This window comes from Pinus tabuliformis, chromosome 5_1, assembly GCF_031772625.1.
Source record: "Pinus tabuliformis cultivar Carrire ecotype Pingquan chromosome 5_1, CPIR1, whole genome shotgun sequence".
In the NCBI taxonomy this organism is placed as follows: domain Eukaryota; kingdom Viridiplantae; phylum Streptophyta; class Pinopsida; order Pinales; family Pinaceae; genus Pinus; species Pinus tabuliformis.
Genome location: NC_142305.1, coordinates 379,913,778 through 379,938,957, shown reverse-complemented (window position 1 = coordinate 379,938,957; position 25,180 = coordinate 379,913,778). Strand labels below are relative to the sequence as shown.

Genomic DNA, 25,180 nt, shown 5'->3' with positions numbered 1-25,180 from the left:
TGTATCCACATACCAAAATCAGTTCAAGACCTCTTTACAAGGCTCAAAACAACCTTGAATTCTTACTTTCGCCAAAGGTTCACAGGGGATCTCTTCAACACATATATGTATATGTCAAGGAGCTTGAGGTAATTCCCACTCCTCCTTCTCGGCATCCTGCATCATTGATTCGTGTCCCTGTGGCTTGTGGGGGCTATCTTCTTTCTTCTTTCACTTACGAACATAATCTCTTTTCAGATGCTTTTCTCCATAGTACCAACAAGAAAATATCCTCCTCCTTTTCAGCCTCGTGGGACCTCTTCCTAACAATGTCATCTTTCCTTTTTGAAGATTCATTTTGATATGTCATTTCTTGTAATTGTTTTTGTAGTTCAACATTCCACTTGGATAGTTCTTGTTGTTTTCAGGTGGGCTTTCTAAGTTTTTCCTTGCAGATCCTTAGCTCATCTTCCAAGTCCTTTAGTTCAACCTCCAAATTCCTGAAGGTTCCTTTCCTTTGGAGGGATGTCCCTCTTCCTCATTCTCAATGGACTTGGTCCATATCCTACTACAACATGCCACGGTACATGTTTCCTTTCGTTGCCACTTGTTGAAATATGGCAACAAGAATATTCCAATTTAATTTGTCCTTGAATTAAATTGTGAATTAAAATCGAATTTAGTCTTAATAGCTACTTGGAAATAATTAATTTATTTATTTTAAATTAATTAGTTGGAGAAATTCAAGTTAGAAGTCTTTCTGAAGTCATGCAAGAGTTATCCCTTAAATTAAGGAGATAAGATTGAGTTATATTTGAGTTGTAATTAGTTAACTCAGTTTACTGAGTTAAGTCCAGTTAAATTAGTTCCAAATTGTTTGAGGAACTAATAGTGAGTTAACAGTCAGTTGATGCATTAATGCACTCAACTAGTGCTACTCCAGTTAACTGAAGATTCCCTCATCAAAAACTCATGCATGTCTATTCTGAGAAAGACCCAGTTGAGATTAATGTTCAAGGACAGTGTACTATCGGTTGCATGTGTTTTCTCATGGTGAAAATTCATGCATGCAGTCAAGGATTCATCCTTGAGGATTCTGCAGTTTTGAAGGTTTGTTTTTCCACTTGGTAATAGGCTAATCATCCACAAGGAACAACACAAAGAAATAGGAGCTTGGAGGGCAGAGAGGAAGGCTGAAGAGAAGCCAAGATTGCTTGTGAGCATCTGTGAGGATTATACTGAGAGTTGGCTAGCTGTGAGAGCTAAGGCTTTGCATAATTCCTATGTATTTCCACCATGTATGATAATACAATAGTGTGGGGTTTTTATCTGAGACTCTCCCCAAAGTATTTTCATGTGTATTGTGTCATTGATTCTTCTTCTTCTGGTTATATTGTTCAGCTCAATCTTTAAGCTTCCGCAAATTGATAGTAGAAGTAGGTTATAGTATTCTTCTTTGATTTATATTGCATTATCATGTTAACCTATCACAGGTTTTCTACATGGTATCGGAGTTGTGAACAGTATACTGAGAAGAGAATTCGAAGTTTGAAGTTCGGGGTTGCAGGTGAAAATCAAATTCATATCATACTTCAAGGTTGGCCAATGGCGTTCTATGGCTTGAGACTCGAGTATGCCTTGGAAGGTAGCTCGAATTACATAGCATGGAAAGATAGAATGGAGGTTGTATTAGAAGACAATGGCTTGAAGGAATTCATTGATCAAGAAATCCCAAAGCTAGCTTCAACTAATGCACAAGAGTTGTTTGAGTGGAAGAAGTGTGTGGCGAAGGCGAGACGGATCATCCTTGAGGGAGTTCGAGACCATATTGTCTCGAGTCTCCATGGGAAGGATACTCCCTTTTCAATGTGGAAGGCATTGAAGGACCTCTACCAGAACAGTAGAGACCAGAGTAAATTGGCGCTCAAGGATAAGCTTCGAAGAATCAAGATGGAGAAGGGCGATACCATTTCCACATATCTGAACAAGATCACCACCTGCAAAGATGAGCTTGGTAGAGTGGGAATAACTACTGTCAATGATGATATGGTGAGCCTCGCTCTCCTTGGCCTTCCAAAGAGTTGGAATAGCTACCAGGACTATGTGAATGGAAGGGAGAAACTGCCAGATTGGGAACGACTGTGGTTGGATCTTATGTAGGAGGAGATCAGGAGGAGTACATGAGATGGTTCTTCATCCAAGAATGATGATGAAGAAAATCTAGCCTTAGCAAGTAAGGCAAGGAAAGGGAAGGGGAAGGCTTCCCATTTCAAATCGAATTCTTCTCATGGAGGGAAGAAGGGTGACATGTCTAAAGTAAGATGCTTTAATTGTCACAAGATGGGACATTATGCGACTAATTTCCCATCAAAGAAGTCCAAGAAGGGATCCTCGGAAGGATCGGAAGGTAAGGCATTAACCTCTCAGTTTGAAATGGACTTTACCCTCATCGCATGCATGGTGTCATCGATGATGGGTTGTGTCTGGTATCTTGACAATGGAGCCTCATTCCACATGACCGGTGATAAAAATTTATTCAATGCCTTGGAGGAGAAATACCTCAAGATGCGCATAGAGATGGGTGACGACGGAAGGTATATTGTTTCAAGAGTGGGCACGGTTGCTTTTCAGAGGGAGCATGGAGCTCCTCTCACCTTGACAGATGTGATGTATGTGCCTGGACTAAAGAAGAACTTGGTATCAGTCGCGATGTTGGAGGACAAAGGCTACGATGTTGTCTTTAGTAAAGGAAAGGTGTTCCTAAGACACATAGCCATGGGTCAGACCAAGAGGATAGGGATTCGAGTGAAGAATCTCTATAAACTAAAGGTAGATGATTGTGTAGCATTGAGTACGAAAGCAAAATTGGTGCAAAGCCAAGACATTGGCAAGTTGTGGCACAGGTGGTTGGGCCATTTGCATCATGGGGCTTTGAAGATAATGCGGCAGATATCTACAGGACTTCCAAAAGGTAAACTTGAGCAAGTTGACACATGCAAAGGTTGTACCTTGGGAAAGTACACCAAGTCTTCCTTTCATGATCGAGACAGTTGAGCAGAGGCTATCTTAGAGCGAGTTCATACTGATTTGTGTGGACCATTATCGACGACATCCACAATGAAGCAAAGGTATTATGTGATTTTCGTTGATGATTATTCTCATAAATGTTGGATTTATTTCATGCAGAAGAAGGACCAAACCTTCACAAAGTTTTGTGAGTTCAAAGCTTTGGTCGAGAAAGAGTCAGGGAAGAAGATCAAGGCCTTGAGAAGCGATAACAGTGGAGAATATGTCTCTCAAGAGTTTAAGGACTTCTGTGCAGCAGAAGGAATTAAACGAGAGTTGACGACACCTCATAACCCACAGCAGAATGGGGTGGCCGAGAGGAAGAATAGAACTATTGTAGGGGCAGCATGGGCAATGTTGCATGACCAAGGCCTACCACTTCACTTGTGGGTTGAGGCATGCAACACAACGGTCTATTTGCATAATAGAAGCCCACATCGCATACTTGGGATGAAGACACCAGAGAAAGCTTTCTCCCATAAGAGACCAGATGTGGGTCACTTCGGGATCTTTGGCTCATCGATATATTGCCATGTGACAAAGGATGCACGGAAGAAGCTTGAGCTGACAGCAGAGTTGGGAATATTTGTGGGGTACACTGATGCACCTCACAACTATCTGGTGTACTTGCCTACTAGTCGGAGGATAGTGGTTCGCATAGATCTCAAGTTTGATGAGCAGAAGGCCATGCGAGTTTCCCTTGAGAGGGAGCTCTAACTATAGGCTGTGGAGGAATTGTTAGTTCCTAAGGAGGAGGAGTCTTAGACTGATGCAGAGCAGCCGCATGCAGAGGTTCCACGAGTGGAGACATCCACTCAAGCAGAGTCTTCGAGAGATGGACGGAAGCGCACAAGAGAAGCTGACAAATTGTCGGAGGATGCGAGAGATAATGTGGGAGCACCATCTTCTCAGCACAGACATAGGAGGTCACGTGAGAGGTACACTAGATACATGGCCCTTGCTGGGGAATGTGTTGAGACCGAGCCATCTTCCTTTGAGGAAGCAGTGCAGCAACCAATTTGGGTTGATGCTATGGTGGAGAAGTATGACTCCATAGTTCGTAACAGTGTTTGGGATGTGGTTCCGAGACCGGAGAACAAGTCAGTTGTGAGTTCCCATTGGCTTTACAAGGTAAAGCAAGCTGTTGATGGTAGTGTGGAGAAGCATAAGGCAAGATTTGTTGCCCGTGGCTTTTCACAGGTCGAGGGGATTGACTATGATGAGACTTTTGCTCCTGTCGCAAGGTACTCATCTATCAGATCTATGTTGGAACTATCAACACAGATGGGTTGGAAGATCCATCAGATGGATGTGAAGACTGCATTCCTCAATGGCTAGAGGAAGAGGTGTACATAGAGCAGCCGAAAGGTTTTGAGACCTTCGATCATGAGTTGCATGTGTGCCGACTCAAGAGAGCGTTGTATAGGCTGAAGCAAGCACCTCGTGCTTGGTACACCAGGATATACAACTACTTCACCGGGTTGGGCTTCACAAAGAGTGAGGCGGTTGCGAACCTATACCACATCGTGGTGAAAGGTAAGTTTTTGATCATCGTACTTTATGTTGGTGATCTCATATTGACTGGTGATGATCAGTTGATCATGTCTTGCAAGGAGGACCTTGCAAGAGAATTCGAGATGAAAGACATGGGTCTCATGCATTACTTTCTTGGCATGGAAGTGTGGCAAAAGGATGGGGACTTGTTTGTGTCTTAGGGCAAGTATGCCAATGAGATACTAAGGAGATTCCACATGGAGAAGTGCAAGTCCATGCAGACTCCTCTAGCAGGTAACTAGAGGAAGGAGGTTGCTACTTCAAGAGAAGTGGTAGAGGCTACTGTGTACAGGCAGCTTGTGGGTTCATTGATGTACTTAATGAACACACGATCAAATTTGTGTTATGCAGTGAACCAGCCGAGTCAAGCAATGGTTCAGCCTACCAAGATGTTTTGGAAGGCGGCAAAGCATGTATTGAGATACCTCAGAGGCACATCTCAGTATGGATTATGGTACAGACGGACATAGGGAGTGAAGCTACAGGGCTTCACTAATCCAGATTAGGCAGGGAGTCCATCAGATCGAAAGAGCACATCAGGAGGGATTTTCAACCTTGGGTTAGCGATAGTTTCTTCATACAGCAGGAAACAGAGGTCAATTGCACTCAGCTCGGTAGAGGCAGAATACATGGTTGTAAGTTAGGCGGCATGTGAGGCCATTTGGATGTAGAAAATCCTAGTTGGTTTGTTTGATGAGAGGATGGATCCAACAGTGATCTATTGTGATAATCAGAGTTGTATCAAACTCTCTGAGAATCCAATATTTCATGATAGGTCCAAGCACATCGACATCCAGTATCATCATCTCAGAGACTGTGTAGCGAGGAGGATCATGTTGCTGCAGTATATTTCGACAGAGGAGCAAGATGCTAACATTTTGACAAAGGCATTGTCAAAGTGTAAATTCGAGTTCCATAGAGACAGGATTGGGGTGGCAGATAATCCCTTTCTTGTTGAGAGGGAGTGTTGAAATATGGCAACAAGAATATTCCAATTTAATTTGTCCTTGAATTAAATTGTGAATTAAAATCGAATTTAGTCTTAATAGCTACTTGGAAATAATTAATTTATTTATTTTAAATTAATTAGTTGGAGAAATTCAAGTTAGAAGTCTTTCTGAAGTCATGCAAGAGTTATCCCTTAAATTAGGGAGATAAGATTGAGTTATATTTGAGTTGTAATTAGTTAAATCAGTTTACAGAGTTAAGTCCAATTAAATTAGTTCCAAACTGTTTGAGGAACTAATAGTGAGTTAACAGTCAGTTGATGCATTAATGCACTCAACTAGTGCTACTCTATTTAACTGAAGATTCCCTCATCAGAAACTCATGCATGTCTATTATGAGAAAGACCCAGTTGAGATTAATGTTCAAGGACAGTGTACTATCAGTTGCATGTGTTTTCTCATGGAGAAAACTCATGCATGCAGTCAAGGATTCATCCTCGAGGATTGCACAATTTTGAAGGTTTGTTTTTCCACTTGGTAATAGGCTAATCATCCACAAGGAATAGTGCAAGGAAATAGGAGCTTGGAGGGCAAAGAGGAAGGCTGAAGAGAAGCGAAGATTGCCTGTGAGCATCTGTGAGGACTGTACTGAGAGCTGGCTAGTTGTGAGAGCTAAGGCTTTGTATAATTCCTATGTATTTCCACCATGTATGATAATACAATAGTGTGGGGTTTTTATCTGAGACTTTCCCCAAAGTATTTTCATGTGTATTATGTCATTGGTTCTTCTTCTTCTGGTTATGTTGTTCAGCTCGATCTTTAAGCTTTCGCAAATTGATAGTAGAAGTAGGTTATAGTATTCTGCTTTGATTTATATTGCATTATCGGGTTAACCTATCACAGATTTTCAACACCACTAAGTCTTGCTATGTGCTGCCACATACACTCAATTTCTAATGCATTAATAAATATAAAAAAAATATACTAGTTGTCTTGCCGTGTTGTACCAAGCATGCTACCCTGCCACTACACATATGTCTCAAAATCCAGGACATAAATGTCTCAACATAATTTTTCAAAAACCAAAATTTCTACATGCACATGCAAATATCAACTCATTTATAACCATGCTTTCAGAAGATTCTAGTTTCCTTGTTAAGTTCAGGTATAATTGGAACCCAACTACTATGTCAATATCAACATCATTAATGTCATTGTCTTTGTACCAATACCTAAGCAAAAATTCAAATTCAACCTTTATACCAAGGCTAGTAATCAGGGAATCTGCAATCTTAAGAAATTAATTAGAACCATTTAACATATCAACATTGATTACTATCAACCTCTTTACCGAGACCCCTATTACCACCTATTAAAATCAGCCTTCAAAGTTTAAAAGGAATGTCAGCCTTTAGTGGCTTCATTTAGTCTCTTTCTCTAGCATGACTACAAGTCCTTCATTTACAAGGTCTATACAAGACCCTTGCCTTTGAACTCATCTAATTAAAATATTGAACTTGGACATTCTATCTCATAGTGAGATAACAACCTTTACAGGATTCAACTAGCCATTTCCTATGCCACACCCCATTCCTTAAACAAGGGTGGCATTGACCACGAAAAAATGTATTCGTAAGAAAACATAATAACTGCAATAATCATAAAGAAATAGGCAACCTCCACTGAGGTTCTTTGCCATATAACACTCAAGAAATGGGACTCTCCCATCCAATCAAAGTATTCATATACATATACTTACATTCAATTAGAAACAAGCCATATTATCTAGGCTACAACCACACATGGATTTTCCCCCACATCCCTCATATTATAGGGACATTAACATGCACAATCATCCCAAGTATGCAAGATCACATCACTCAACCAATAGTGATCATCTGTTATAAATATCCATACTTACTGCCATGTAGGAATTTCTGCAAAATTAAAGAAAATGATAGATCTCCAAGGTCACAACCACAGGTTGTCCAGACCTTCAAGGTGCAATATCCAGTTACTACACTCAGATTTGATATCCACTCACTTCTAGAGGTTCAAGTGTTGCACCGGGAGGCTCTGATACCACTCTCTAACAACCCCCCTCCTAATCCTACCCCAAACATAGGTTAGAAGGAGGCGGTCACTATGCTGACCTGAGATCTAAAGTGGCATTTTGGAAATGGGGTCTAAAAATTTTGATCTTTTTCAACTTATTCAAAACCTTAAATATATGACATTGTTGTGTTCGTCTTGTCGAGATGATTTCGGTGATATAGATTTTTTCCTGATCTGACCTATGGATCGAAAGATATGACCACATGAAGTTTAGTACCATGTCATCAACCACTCTTTAGAATAAACACATTTTAAAAATTTATCATAATTCACTTGTCAAATCACCAGTGGAAATAGGCATCACTAGGTACCATCCATGAATGTAGATTGACTCATCACTAGTAGAAATAGGCATCACTGGGTACCATCCATGAATGTAGATTGACTCATCACCAGTAGAAATAGGCATCACTAGGTACCATCCATGAATGTAGATTAACTCATCACCATTATTAAAAAAAATAAACTACCTAAAATAATTTACTAATAATTTATAAAAGAAAAAACTTTCACTTTCACTAAATTATATCTTAAACCTCAACCTATATCTTACATCAAAAGAAGACCAACTTCTAATTAAAGAGAGCATATTTTATGCTTTAGAACCAAAACACAAATGAATTCTTAATTCTCATGTGTTGTTTTATTTTTATGCCTCATACCTAAAAGCTAATTTATAAATCTATTTTTCACAGTTTGTGTGTAATGAGGTAGAGAGGATCTTGTGTTGTAGCACGTGGCCAGTTATCTTTTAACTTACATGATTAGAATTTAAATGGACTTCGTGGTATACTAAAATATTTAATATGTTAACAGTGACTCAATATTGGGTCGACTATTTGTGACAAAATTATATAGTAAAGGTATGCTTAGCTACTGAAGCTTAAATATGAAATATTAAATGTGTGTCAATGTAGCTTAAACTGTAGGGTACTCGCATGCGAAAGGTATGGGGTTCACAAGGTTCATCGCTCTTGCCACACGAATCAGCGATGTATGGTGTCATGGTTACTTAATAACGTGAAGATTTATGTTTTTCATAAAGTGAAGAATTTCAATGCTGGTTATCCAGAACCTTGCGGGGATAGCTCAGTTGGGAGAGCGTCAGACTGAATATCTGAAGGTCGCGTGTTCGATCCACGCTCACCGCATTGGTTACGTAAATGGGATGTTTCCAAGCTTTTAATATTTTAGAGTAATTGTGATGTGTTTTCGACGAGGTGACAAAAAATTGTCGGAATTTGGTCATATTTTTCTCAAAAAAACTGACCTAGATGTGTTAAAATCTTCAAAATCTGGTTATATTTTTCCCAAAAAATCTGACAATAGGTGTGCTAAATCTAACTATAGGAATGCTTAAATTTTGTTTTTTATGGTGGAAATGGATTTAGTGCCATCATAAACCCGGGGCATCTAGAATCTTCAAACTTAATAGCTATAACCTTGATTTCCCAAAATTTATGCTGGATTTTATCAAAATCTTACCAGAATTTCCATTTTTTTACGAGCAAATTTGAAGCCTCATTAGAATACACGGTTAAGTGTATGTAGTCATATTTTTTTAAACCATGGTGAATCGGTAACTCGTTGGAGTGATATGGGTTAGACCCAAAATCAAATCCAACCGCTGCCACTATACCACCAAGAGTATATATGATCTTCCTGTAAGACATATATACTAGGAATATATGAATTAGCAAGAATTGAGACATCTTGTATTGACCACGAATGGAGTAACTCCTTGGGGTTGCCTATTCCTCTAGCCTAATCACCACAAGCTTAACATGCCATTTTCAGGGAGTCGAACTCGAGTGGAGAGGGAGTTAATGTCATGTCTTAACCACTTTGTCTACCCTTATTTGACAAGCATATGTGATCCGTTAGCGTTGAAAAAAAAATAATAAGATCCATTAGAACTTGTGGTATTTTAGAGAATGATTGTGATCGTTGCGACTCCAATTACCATGGTGAATTTGTAACTATTTTTTGTTAAATTACCATGGTGGATTGGTAACTTAGAGAATGAAGGATGTTTTTTTTAATTACCATGGTAATGAGCTTCCCCGATGGGGGTGTGCACACATCACAAGGGGGCTTGGGGCTCATGCCCACCACCTTGGCCACCTGATTGAAGTTAATGCATGGGGCAAGATGTGTCTTGTGGAAGCGAATGCATGCAACTTCCTAGCACTCAACAAATATGGATGCAAGGCTGAATTTTTATTTTTGGTTGGGAGGTGAAGGTCATAGGCTTTTGTAGGCACGAGGTCGAGGAGTCGATTTCCCTGTAACCTGCTCTCTGGTTTACCATTGAAGTGGTGAATTCTCGAGTCAACTCTATCCCTGACTTAAGTTCTGTGAGGGGGTATTCCTCTGTGGTGCCATAGAAGGGGGTGAGGTGGGTGTTTTGAAGGTCCTCGATGCGGTGAGTTGTCAGGATAATTATGCTCCTATGTGTTGTGAGGAGGTTTTCGTGTTAGGTGCTAGAGGAGTGGTGGGAGGAAGGCACAATAACAACTAGATAACCCCATCGATCTGGTGTGAAGCCAAAGAGGAAGTCTTTGCAACTAAACCATGCCATTCGAGGAGGGTTTTGGGTTTCTGGTGTAGTCAAGCATGTTGGTGGGAATTGTCCTTAGGTGATGACGGAGGGAAGCACCATCTTTGTATTAGATGCAAGAGCAATGGTTTGTTGGTATCACTCTCTTCACTGTTATTTGTTTGTCTTAGAAACTTTCCAAGTTGTAGTGGTTGTGTTAGTGTTGGGTCACCCTCAGTTGGGAAGTGTATTTATATGCAAAGTATTGGGCATGGTCTAGATTGGGTTGTGTCTCAGGTGTCTAGAAGCTTTGTGGGTAAGTGCCTTCTAATGTCATGTCTGTGGTAGAGGGTTGCCACTCCCACATATTCTATCCTTCATTCAAGTTGGGGTTATTCACTCAAATGTGGGAATCATGTTGGTCTTTCCTCTGGTTTATCGTCGGGCTTGGTTGGTCTCTTGTCACGTTGCGGGAAGTGGTCAGTGCAATTATTATTTTAAGTCTTACCCCCTCTTGTTAGCCATGCCGGAAAGTCAACATATGTGCTACAAAAGGGGTGGTGGTGGTAGCAACCCACCTGATTAGTGGGGTGCCCATCTCTTTGCTCATGCATTTTCAACAATGTATTTCAATGCAGTCCCTCTTGAGACCAAGAGGGAAATCAAGAAGCTCGAGACTCAAGCGAGAGTGGAGAGACAATCCCACTCCGACTCAAAGATATTGGATGGGGTATCTTGCTAGGTTCTGGACCTTGGACATACCAGGGGATGGAAAAAAAAAATCTCAACTCTATAGCCATTCACTAGAAAATGAAGACCAATTTGGTCTTGTCCTAAAAGAGAAGTAGGTTGAACATTATAATGTCTTTGTTATGCTACAGGATATCAAGAGGATGTTATGAAACCAACACTTCACTCTGGACAAACTGCATTCAAGATTAGCTCATGTTAAAGGTCACCTCCTTTATAAATCTGATAATGTTGCTCCGCTTGGTTCGAGTGTCAGGGATCCTTCTCTCATTTCTTATTTTGATTCCTAATTATATCTATGATCGTCTATTATGGTTGGTTGTATGTCTTGTGGTATAGTAGTGTATCGATGATTTTGGGTTTTGTTATTGGTTGCTCTATTGAAGGTTATTGTATGAATTTTACTATTTGGGGCTTTGTAATAGGTAAACCGAGTTTAGTAGATGATAGAAAATCCCAACTCCACTAGGAGCTGTTGGGGAGCTCTCTTGTGATCAGGGTGCTACAGAGCATTTGAAATATGCAAAATTTGTGTTTTCCTTATAATATAAACCATTTTAATTTACAGAAGAAATAAAAAAGCTAAAGATGTCCCCCGTGGGATTTGAAACCCAATGGAAGGAATAACATTGCATTGTGCCAACCACTTGGTCATCCCACTAGGGGACTTCCTTTTATCCTTTTTAATAATTAATAAATTCAATATTTGGAGGGGTCTTATTGGTTGGAATATGTCTATTTCCTTAATTATTTCTTTATTACCAGGTATCTGGACCTTGATCTTTCTCTTTATCAATAACAACAACCAGACCAATTGCTTGGGTTCGGGTTTCTCAAGGAAAATGTAGGTTCAATTGTGATAATCTCACAACTATCTAGAGATTCTTCCTATGCTCATAAAATCAACAACTTTATTGTTTATATCTATATTTTTTAATTTTATTGGTGTCTCTTATTAGCATGAGTATGTGAGTATCATAATTTTTATTTTTTAATACTTTTTTTGTTTTTTTTGAACTACACCAAATTTAGGATAAGGTCAACCCCAATGTTGGATGGAAAAATGCTTTGCCCACCTATGGAGCCCACTTATTAAATGTTATCTCCAATATTGTGTAAGAATTAATCACCTTAAGACAATTTTTATCTACCACAAATGGCTCCCACCCTGAATCTCTCCACATGAGATTTGAACCAATACCGTACTAAGGACTAAACTTCACTTAAACCAATTGATCTACACCTTATGTATATAAACAAGTTACATGTTCACCTTATTAATGGAATGTAAGATGAACTACATATAAACACATGAGGGGAGATATAAAAATGAGCTTTAGTAAGTTATCAAATGAAACCTTCATCAATAAATGTTTTTCTATTCAAAATTATGTAGGGAAGAAATCTCAGTGTTTTGAGTTGATATGAAGAGGAGATATAATGTCGAGGATTTTTAGTGCATACATATATGAGCTTAAGGATTATCTCAATTGTTTGAACATTTTGGTAAGGTATGTTCTAGATGGAGAGGTTATAAGTCATAAGTTCATATATGGCCGAGTCTCTTGGGCTTACCAATGGTTAGCATGTTTGATGATTGAGCTATCCTCCATCCCATCATAGACATAATCATCTAAGTCCAACCTATTTTGAACGAAATTGACATGTAAGCAAGTCAACATTTTCGACATAAAGATAGAATTGATGTGAATTCACTAATGTCTTTTCTAAAGACCTATTGTTAATAATGTTACCATATGAATTCTACATTATAATAACAACGCTAATTTACAAAAAAACACCTCTATGAAAGTCAACACTGTCAATTCAACAACCCATTCTCTGCCGTTTAGGTTGACTCTCCTAAAGTTTTCCATATATGTCCTTTCACTTGATTATTACCCTCATTGATTTTTGTTAATGACAAAGACTTATCAAAACCATGCTTTCCTCTAAAACACACACTATCTTGAACGAAAGAGGAACTGCTTCCATGACGATTGGATCACGAAAGAATTTTCGAAGGCAGGGAGAAACCGGAGTGTCTATATTTTGATCTTAGTTAATTCAATATTGTGAATTTATTTTTAAAAGTGGTTACGTCAACTTGTATCTTATTCCATATTAAGAGAAGTGTTGCATCCCTATTCTTAATCTTTCATGTCAACAATCAAACTTAAAAAACTTTATACATGAACTACATATTACTATATTTCCTATTTTTAAGACTATTTTATCTTTACTTCTTTATTGCTGGCTTGATATTCTAAAATTCAATTTTCCAATAATTAATAGCTAATGGTGGGGAATGAGTATTATCCACTTCCCTAAGGCATGGTTGGATGCAATACACACCATCCTTGAAAACTTTATGTTATACTTAAAACAAGTCTTATGAAAAGTTATAGATGACAAGTATAAACTTGTTAGGAAATTTTTTAGCGAGTCAATTTTCTATGTAATCGACTTAATAGGTATAATCCCTACAAAATGATCATTTCTGTACTTTCAACTTAGAAGGATTTTTAATGTCCCTATTAAATCACTTATGACATGACCTTGGAACTCATCTATTTGATATGGTGAAAGTTAGTTGAAAGGCATAATCATCCGAGTCCATGTCGATTGAGCAAAATTGACATATAAGCCGGTCAACGTACTTGACATAGAGAGATATTTGATGTGAATTCTAAGATTGATTGATCTTGGGGAGTGTGGCCTAGCAAAACGAGAATTTTGATGGTGATTCTAGGATTGAGAAATTTATTAGATCTTAATTTATGAAAATTGATATAGGTTATTTTTGAAAATATATTACATTGTTTAATTTCAGTAAGTTTGTTGGTTGTTTGAAATATATATTTTCAAAATAGGGTAGTCTAAATAAGGTGACAATTTCACACAGGTATGATTTTGATGAAATTTGGTGAAAATGTTTGGAAATCTAGGTTACAATGGTTAAGTTTAAAATTTTTAAGTGGTCTATAGATTTTTGAGAGTGCTGAATCCATTTCCATCTTTAAAAAATGATTAAAAAACTCTCAGCTTCAAAAAAAAAAAAGTAAAAAAAAAAATCCAGACTGGAGGTTTATGTGATTCATGATTTAAGTAAAACTCATTCAGATAAATCACAGGTATGATTTTGATAAAATTTGGTGAAAATGTTTGGAAATCCAGGTTACAACAGTTAAGTTTAAAAATTTTAAGTGTTCTATAGATTCTTGAGAGTGCTGAATCCATTTCCATCTTTAAAAAATGATTGAAAAATTGGCAGTCTCAAATTAAACCAAAAAAAAAAAAAATCGAGATTGGAGGTTTATGTGATTCATGATTTAAGTAAAACTCATTTGGATAAATCACACTGATAATTTAGAGCCAACACGTTTAGAACCCCTACTAAGGTTCATCATCAAAGCAAAGATCAACAAATCAAACACTTATTTTAGAGAGACAATGGTAAAATACTAACCATTACTAAAATATATAATAAAATGGTACATTATAATGAGTCTAAAAACTAATTAAAATAAACAATTTACTATTTAATAAATTAAAATTTTTATTAATAAAAATCTATATATTTGATTACGTATTGATTATTTTTATTTAAAGAAATATCTAGAAACCATTACAATCAATATTATCATCTTATTAATATATAATTTATTTGAAATGGATTAAAATAACAAAGAAGGGAATCAAAAAGTACTATGAAAACCTATATCCAAATGTATATTAATATTCTTATAGATATTATAAATATTATTAAGCTATAATTATTCTTAAAATAATAAATATTATAAAAGAAATTAAAAATAAAGATTTTAAAAATTCTAAATAAATAATAATATATAAAAATAAAGCTAAAAGAATGGTAACATAATAGAGAGGAAAAAAATAGGAAGAAAAAAAATAATAAATAAAAAAATATAATAATAATAAATCCAAAGAACGAAACCAAGGAGGGGAGAAAATAAAGCTAAAAGAATGGTAACATAATAGAGAGGAAAAAAATAGGAAGAAAAAAAATAATAAATAAAAAAATATAATAATAATAAATCCAAAGAACGAAACCAAGGAGGGGAGAAAACCAAAAGGAGGATTCAAGAGCAAGTCATTGACCTTAGACATTGTAGGATTCGCTGCTTTGGTTGAACATGCTGAAAAGACAAAACACCATATTTGTTTAAAGGATTCCAAGGTCCTTGCTAGAGTGATCCTTTCCATCATCGTAAATTAAAGGAAGCCACAAAACAGAAACCATATTTGTTTAAAGGATTCCAAGGTCCTTGCTAGAGTGATTCTTTCCGTCATCTTAAATTAAGGGAAACCATAAAAAAGATCTAATACGAAGATGGATAAAAAATCAAGAGTTCGTAGGTCCCTTCCCTTTATTCCTAGGCTCCTTCGTTTTGGTTTTCTCCCCTCCTCAATTTCTTTTTCTGGATTTATTTATTAATTATTATTGTTACTTATTTATTTTTCTTCTACTTTAACTTTCTAACTAAATAATAGTAATAATATTATTATTATTATTACTTTCCTCTATTATCTTACCATTCTTTTAGTTATTTTTTATATATTATTATTTATTTATTATTTTAAGAATGATTATAGCTTAATAATATTCTATACATTTGGATATAAGTTTTCATAGTATTTATTTACTTTTTTCTTTGTTATTTTAGTCTATTTTTAATTTCTATATTAATAAAACGATAATAATGATTGTAATTATTTTTTTAAATAAAAATAATACATAATCAAGTATATAATTTTTTAATTTATTAAATAATATATTAAACAAAGTCTTTCCGTAGAAATCACATGAGAGAATTTGTTGGCCGAGGCATTTAGAACCAACAAGTGTGGTCCTATAATGAACTACACTTGTTGGTTCAAAACGCGTAGGCCAAAATATTTTTTTATGTGATTTCTACCAAAAGACTTTGTTTAATTCATTATAAATCACAAAAGCTTGAGTACAGAAAATAATATATTATTTATTTTAATTATTTTTTAGACTCAGTACAACTTACCATATTATTATTTTATTATTTATAAAAAAGGAGGGGCTAGTTCCCACGCTGAAGCATTATAAGGCCCTCTTTTTATTACATTTATACATATCAGACAAGCTGATAACTGTCACATCAAAACCATCATTACAACCGGAATATTCACCATCACATCAGCGGGAATAATCGCCATGAGACAGCATACGCTGCAGCTCAGCAACATGAAAGGGGATCGAACGCGGGGAGGGTGCGAGTTACCCGACTGCCCCATCCGTTGAGCCATACACTCATGTGCAACCAACCGTTCTCATTTTATAGGCTTGTATTTACTAAAATATTTGATCTATTAATCTCATTCCGTCTTTGTGTGATGATGAACCTCAATAGGGCTTCAAACGCATCAGCCCTAAATTACCTATGTGATTTATCCGAATTTTTTTTGCTTACCGGCCTAAACAAAGTCCTTTTCAAAACTGGGATGACACAATTGGAGGAGAGTGTCAGACTGAAGATCTGACGGTCGCCGGTTTGATCCACGCTTACCGCTTCGAATTAGAATATATAAATTCTTCTTCAGTGAAATGAAGAAATAGATTATCGAAATATTAGGCTGAAGGATCCGTGGCACAATGGTAGCGCCTCTGACTTCAAATCAAAAAGTTGCGTGTTTGATTCACGTCGGGTTCCCCTCTTTCACTGTGCAACTTCGTTTTCTTGGGTTTTGTTTTATAATTTCTTTATTTTTGACCTGCATTTATATATTTTTGACCGTGGTCGGAGGGTTGGAGTATTGGGTCCATAGGCCTGGTTTGGGGTGCGGGTCTTTCACGACCCGTTTCGCTCTCTGACAAAATTTATATATAAAAAGAAAGAGAGTTAAGTAATTGTAATGAGATATTAAATGATAGTATTGAGCTTGGAAAATGAGTTTTATTTTTAATTTAAATGTATAAGAAATGAAATTTAAAGAAGAATAAATTTTATAAGGTTTAAAGGAAATTTGAAAATAATGTATATTAAGTGGTGTGGCAAGTTGAGCATGACATTTTGTATGTAGTGAATTTTAGATATTATTGTTAAGCAAGGAGAAATGATTGTATATTATTTTTTATGTTTTTTCATAAATTTCAATATATTATTTACATGGCTTTCCTATTTCATTACATCAATTAATTTTGTGTTTTTAACATGGTTATCATCAATTGGTTATTGTTTAGTGGTAATTGCATTTCAGTCATTCTCTTCCATTATGATTTTGATGATTGACTTATTGCAACTAAGCCATGCAGTCCAACCAATTTCATCACAAACCAAAAAATAATGTGGAACCAAGCCATGTAATTCCACTAATTGCCTCTCAAACCAATGAATAATGTGCAACCAAGGTATTGATCCTAACTTTGACCTAGACCAATGTTATTTAAGTTCATACTTCTTTCTACTTAGCATCATTTTTCATCTAGAAGTATTTTCATGTTTGATGCTTATCTTGGATCCTTATTTGGAAACAATTTTGAATACTTGAGAAATGAGATTGATCTTACCCCCCTTATAGACACTCTAACACATGGTGTACAACTAGAAATGGTAGAAAATGACAATGGAAATAATTCCTTAGGTGCTAAAGTTACATGTATTTCTGAGTGTGTGATCAATGAAGCACTCTAGAAATAATGCAAATATTTTTTCAACTAGTTTGTAAAATTGTTCGAAAGGGTTATGTCCAAAATCAATCCACCGAATTATGTAACTTAGTTGAACATCATTTGGTGGAAGGAATACGTTCAAAGTGAAGATTGACAACCACAACCCTTTTCTTGAATGTAGGATTGACAATGACACACTCAATGAGTGGTTTATGACATTTTTCAATGCCTGACTTTAATGGTACAAATAAAATCTAGTTTGTAACCATGAAGATGACATCAACTACAAAGGCTTGATGGGAAGTGCACAACCAACAATTTGAAAGGTGTGGTGAGCACATAGATGTGTGGAGTAACTTTTTCAGCTAATGGACAGTTAGTTATATTGAGTTAATAATTGAGAATAATAGTATATATGTGGCAGTTACTACCCCAACGCATTGATCAATCCAATGACGATTACACACAAGAGTTTCAAACATAATGTATAATTTGGATTTCATCTAAATGGAAATGAATGTCAACCAGAAGTACCAAAATGAGCTTATACAACAATATATTAATTAAAGAATTAAATTATTGATCATAACAACATGTATGGATGCACACAATTTTATGTAGAACATTAAGAAGAATCAAAGGATGAAATATTGCACCAACTCTTTGGTGATAAATGAAACCAACATTACCATCATAGTGATTGTGATAAGTGGTTGAAGAGACTAAGGTTTACTACAATTGGGACAATGATCCAATGATCAATATATTCGTGGAAAAGGTGACATGATTCAATAAAAGATATTATATAATATCTTATTAATGTCCACTAATTCAACTACTTTTTTTATTGGAGATGTGTTAAGTCCCTTTGATGATAGAGGGAAACCAACTCTGGTAGGTCAAACACTCTCTCCGACTCCTTCTCTCTCTCACACAAGGTGTTTTACATTAGTTGGAGTTTGAACCTAGAGAATTTACATAGTGATGCCATGTTCCAACCACTAAGCCACATAACATAGATACATTAGTAAGTGATGTGACACATATAAAACCTCTAATATTGGATATCATTTTACAAGGTTTTCATCAAGATGTCACTAGAATCTCTGTTTGTTTTAGAGATCAAGCTTGATATCATGGAAATTTAACTTAGAAATCATGTCATATATGAAGGATAATGGATAATGCTAAGTCAATGAATAAAAAAATATTGGACCTTGCATATTAATCAATTCATTATGATTAGTTATTCATGATTGACTTTATTCATAGGAATGTAACCTTACATGGTTACAAAAAAACTAATTTATGTATGGAGTTTCAAGTGTTTGTATTACTTTGCATCTCCTCCAAATATTGTTGCATACAATGAAATTATCAATAAAGGCTTGGAAGAGGAAGATGACATCATTTTTTTTTAAAATAGAGGAGGAATAGAGGAGGGTATAGAGATAATTGGGGATGAAGTTCAAATGGTAGAGTCCTGACTTTGCATGCAATAGTTACATTATTTAATACCACACATCTCCAATTTCACTTCGAATTTTTAATTTCATCTTTGTCCATGTCAGGCTCCATCTAAAAAAACCGAAGCCTTATTTTCGTTGATCTATGGAGCTTTCAAAATTCTTGGTGACAAAATGTTTTCAAGTTTTCTGTATAGCATATCCAATTTGATGGCATACCTGTTTAGCTGGACTATCTTTGCCTTGGGATATTCTAGCAAGCCAAATCCCTCACAAAACAAAGCATGGGAGGCTCCCATGAACACAACTATTGATTTATCTCTGGTACCAACTTTCAGAGAAGATTAACAACATTTCTCCTCACTAGTCATTTTTCCCATTTGATCTCTTTATTGGTTCACTCCAAACTTGCCTAACATATGAATGGTGCACAAATAAATGATCCACAATTTCCTTGTTGTTTTTTCAATTATGCATATTCGAGGTCCATACCAAATTTCTCATCAATCTAGAGATTTAGAATGTTTAACAAGTCAACAATTTTCTTACAATTGGACTCTGGCAGAAAATATTGTAACACTCAGATGGAAATTTAGTACCTACTTTCTAGTATATACTTTGTTGCTTGGAATGATTTTGCAAAAAAATTCTGATGAAAAGCAAGCTGAGAAAGAAATCGGAACATAGACAAACTGTGAAGTGATAAACTTTTCCTTTGAGCTAATAGTAGAAGTAAATGCATATATTAATTGATCCTCATATTCATCCATATATCTCTTAATGCCAGGATGCAGCTAATTTCACAGGTGGTGGCTTACAATGTAGAGAAATTAGTAAGCTCCATGCATGCAGGGTGAAGGATTCTTTAATTCAGATGGGAAAAACAACCGAAGTGTGTGGTTTGTGCATATCAAGGCAATGTTGGAGACATGTGTTATGGAGATCATCTAAATTGTCGGGTGAAGGATGTTGAACAATCATGGGCCGATAATCTAGGAGGTGAAACACTTGCTCTACCTATCCATGTTGTATACATGATTTTGCTTACATATAAATGAATGCTATAAATAATAATGAGGAACTTATTAGAATTGGAATAATCTCAAATCCTTAGGAAATTGGTTGGCACAGGGCCACATGGCACGAATATAATAGGAAATTGGAAGGTTGGAGCCACGTGGCACAAATCTAAATTTTTAAATTTATTAAAAGTAATCAACCATTTTTCCAAATAAAAATTGCTTATATATAAATGAATGTTATAAATAATAATGAGGAACTTATTAGAATTAGAATAATCTCAAATCCCTAGGAAATTGGTGGGCGTCACGTGGCACCAATATAATAGGAAAATGGTGTGTAGCAAGCCACATGGCACAAACCTAATTTTTTGAATTTATTAAAAGTAATGGACCATTTTGCTAAATAACATTTGCTGATATATAAATTAATGTTATAAATAATAATGAGGAACTTATTAGAATTGGAATAATCTTAAATCCCTAGGAAATTGGTGGGTAGGGAGCCACGTGGCACAGGTATAATAGGAAATTGGTGGGTAGGGATCCACATGACACGAATATAATTTTTTAAATTTATTAAAAGTAATATACCATTTTGCTAAATAAAATTTGCTTATATATAAATGAATGTTATAAATAATAATGAGGAACTTATTAGAATTGGAATAATCTCAATGGCATGAATATAATTTTTTAAATTTATTAAAAATCAATGCAACCTAATAAACTCTTAAAAGTCAATGAAACCTAATAAACTCTATAATAAACTATAGTCCTTGATAAGAATTAAGACTAAGACTAAGCAAATGTTGAGCATATTCCCTTGAGAACCAATCTAGATCCTCAATTTAAAAAAAAAAACCTACAAACCCCCTTATATCATAGATTGACACACTGGTTATTTATACTGTCAAGAGTGCTCAATCCAATAAATTATCATAAGTAATTTGCAGGTGATATCTTATATCATGGATTGACACACTGGTTATTTATACTGTCAACAGTGCTCAATCCAGTAAATTATCATAGGTAATTTGCAGGTGATATCTTATATCATGGATTGACACACTGGTTATTTATACTGTCAACAGTGCTCAATCCAGTAAATTATCATAGGTAATTTGCAGGTGATATCTTATATCATAGATTGACACACTGGTTATTTATAGTGTCAAGAGTGTTCAATCCAGTAACTTATCATTTTGCGGGGATAGCTCAGTTGAGAGAGCGTCAGACTGAAGCTCTGAACGTCGCGTGTTCGGTCCACTCTCACCGCATTCCCTTGTTTATACCAGATGCGTGAGAATGGCTCCGTCTTCGCTCGGAGCTTGTGCGATTGGAATACAGATTATTAATTTTTGTTATAATCTGTATTTTTAAATTTTATTCCCGTATCTTATTGGGACGAGTGATGATTTGGCCATATTTAAATAAGCTAGTTCTTTTTATTTTTTATAACAATTAATAAATTTAAAATTACTGATCTAATTCTTAGTTTTAATTTTTGTATTTTTAAATTTTATTGCCGTATCTTATTGAGATGAGTAGGGGACTTAGTTAAATTATATCGAAAAATAAATAATAACATATAACTTTATATTAATAAACATTACAATTAAAATAACATGAGAATTCATGGTTGTATTATAATAATATTATAATTATAATTTTATTTGTAGATGGTTTTTTTATAAATTTCAAGTTTTTTTATTATTAATTTATTGTATACTTTCTTTAAGTTTTCTACATATTTGATATACACAATAATATATCTTTAGAATTTTGATTTTTTTCATTATTAAATAAGTTATGTTCAAATATTTTTTTGGTGAAGTAAGAATGGAGCCTTCTATTAACCAAACTAGTACATTACATATGTTACAAGGTAAACCAAAATCCCTTTCGTTTACCAAAATTCGATCCTGAGGCTTGTGGGTTATTGCTCACAAAACCTATCAGAAGCGTTATTGGCTTTAAACCTTTAAAACTCGGAACCATTCACTCTATCGGAATATATGGATTACACAGGAAATACACAGAAACCCGACCCGCAACCCTTAAGGTCGGACTTCAAATATATTACACTCGCAACCATAAAAAACGGCAGGTCTGCACTTCCGGTCCATCGCCTTCCCACTGCACTCTTCGATCACCGATCAGCCTGATCTTTGTCGTCCATCTCTTTCATCGATCCAACGGCTATCGGCAAATCGCTTAATCGCATATCGGCGTATCGCAATTCCATCTCCTCCTTCCTCTGATCGTCGATCAAACAACTTGCACGACGAATCCTCCATCGTTGATCTACACTTCGTGGATCCAATGGTCCACAATGATTTCGGGTGGACAAGTAGCACGAGGATTAACCGCCCGAAAAGCGGTTTCCTCTCTCCTCCTCGTTGCTACGTGTCGCTTGAAGAGTGGAATCAGAGGCCTTCCTCGAAATATCGGTTACCACTTAGACCTCGCCCGAAATACCACTTATGGTTCAAGAAACCACTTCCCTCGCGAATTAACTTACGCGCTCTTCTGCCATGCGATGACCGTCGATCTATCCCATCAGACGGTTCTCGTTCCTTTCTGCCTACGCTGTTGATCTTCTGCTTATCGATGGATTTACGCTTAAACCCTAGTTTCTCTGCCATACTCCGTTTAACACACAGACACTCATATATAACAATATTTTATTAATCAATGGATCGCCATTGATCCTTACAGTGATCGATGGTCGATCAAACTTGCAACACTGGAACATTCAAACGCTTTATATGAAATATACACACAGGCTATCTATACAGTCACACATAGGCGCACAATTCAACACTAAAACACACACTTTCCAGAATCGGTCCTCATGCCACTGCATCCTTGGTCTTCCTTCGCTGATCTCAACCATCCACTCAAATCCAATGGAATATTAATGCCAATACAATCTGCAGACTGCTGCCAAACAATAGGCAATCCTCCCGCCTGTCTCGTAAGCCTCTTCGATCCATCTTGTCAATCCATCGATCCCTATCTTTGGCAGCCTGACAGAGAAAATCCTCTAACATTTTGCTTGGGGGTAGCAACTCCCAAACGTGTCGAGTGTTCATTTCCTTATTAATCACTCCTTCATTCGCCAAATGATCAGCTAACATGTTAGCTTTTCTTTTAACATGGACAAAGCTTATAGTTTTTAAGGTTTGCAGGTGGGTGTAGATGCAGTGAAAGACCTGCGATAGCCTCCAGTGTTTCGACACTTTATTCGGTGATGTACCATTGCATATTTTATTGGACGCTCTAATAATCAATTCCGAATCTGCTTCAATGATGACATTGTGTGAATTTGAATCCACCAATATTCCCAAGCATTGCTCTAAGTCCATGAGTTCCGCCATGTTATTAGTGGCCTTCCCCAAGTGGCCATGAAAGATCTCCTTTATTTGACCCTGTTCATCTCTTATAACACCCCCAAAACCAGCTAACCCTGGGTTGCCCTTAGATGCTCCATCTATATTGACCTTTAAGAAACCATGTGGAGGAGGCTTCCAAATATTTATATCTGCATTTGTTTGGCTCACACCCTTGATTATGCCCTGTGGGCCTATAGACTGGAGACCCAAATGCAGTAGAATACACGCATCTTGGGGCAGAGGAGGGTCCTTAGGAAGTTTCCTCAACAAGCTTCTGACTGTGTCTTTGAGCTGCCTTAAAATTTGGTCAATTATGTGCTAGGGCTTGCTTGCTTTGTTCTTGAAGATCTAACTATTGCGTTCTTTCCAAACATCCCAGATGACAAAGCCTGGAACCAGAGTCCAGGCTTTATTAATGATTTCATTCCCTAAGAAGTTTTTCCTCCATTTCTTCAAAGTGTTGGAGATGCCGAGTCTTTGTCAGTGTGCCTAAAGATTGAGGCCACCCATTCCCACACGATGGAGGTGAAACGGTAGAGGTTGAGAACGTGATCCATTGTCTCCTCTTGTGAGCCACAAAGGTAACATTTGGATGGTCCTGTGAAGCCTTTTTTCAGGAGATTCTCCCAAGTTAAAATTTTCCTTTGATGAACTAGCCAAATAAATAACTTTATTTTCATCCAGTGGGGGCTCTGCCAAAGATTCTTCCAAACTTGATCAGGGTTTAGGTAGTTAAATCTTGTTACTACCTGTTTAACTTCTTTGAGGTTAAAGTTTCCTTCAGTGTTCTTTCCCCATCTTAGTTGGTCAAGTAGGGAGGATACTAGAATCCTCCTATGCTCTAGATCCTGGGTAAGAGAGTATGCCTGGGCCTTTATAGGGCTCTCTTCACTGTGGCCTAGATCCTTCCAAATTCTCCATTTTCCATTATTCCTTACCAGATCCCATAAGTCTTTTACCATAAGTAGACCTTTGTTGTCTGTGTCATTCTTGAGAGCTGCTAATGCAACCTTATACAAGTTGGGTTCCTGTTTCCAGTTGTCCTCCCAAAATCAAATATGACTCTTTGAGTGTTTTTGTAACTACCAATTTCTATCAGTAATAAAATGGTATCAGAGCCAAGTTGCATTTCGTTTGAGCATACTGTTGGGAACATCTAAGTTTGTTTGAGTCTCGATAATGTCTATTGCTTGTTAAAGTCGAAGATGGCGTCTATGGTGTTTGAAGACTAGGAGATTAGAACTTCTTTCCAGGAGGAGCCGTGAAACCTGCTCTACTTATGATCGCAATACTGATAAATCTGGTACACAACATTCTGAAGATTTATATCTATTACTCTGAAGTTGCATAAGTTAATTGTCTTCCGCTATACTTATTTCTTCACGTTGTCATGGACTCTTTATCTGCATCTAGTTCTCGTCATGAATTTGGGGATAGATCCTTTGAAGAAATTCTAAAAGAACAAGAAGAAGCAAATATAGAGAAAAGAAACTCATCTGTTACAGAGTCTATAGTTCTTGATAAGTCTGTTAATCTATTTTCAGAACCTGTTGCATCTGATTCTTGGACTCTTCCAAAAGTAGACCCGAAAAATGTTTACAAAAACTTAGGATTACTGGACTCCATCCAGTTCTGGAGATATAAGGTCAAAGAAGAAGTTTTGCAAACAACCTCAAATAACAA

The 25,180-nt window shown here is 36.3% G+C and overlaps 1 non-coding gene across 1 annotated transcript; it reads left to right on the top strand.

Annotated features, from left to right (window-relative positions):
* The first annotated feature begins 8,739 nt into the window (after nt 1-8,739).
* Nucleotides 8,740-8,812, top strand: TRNAF-GAA (transfer RNA phenylalanine (anticodon GAA)). Its single transcript has one exon. It is a non-coding gene; the product is annotated as a tRNA-Phe (tRNA).
* The last annotated feature ends 16,368 nt before the right edge of the window (nt 8,813-25,180 follow it).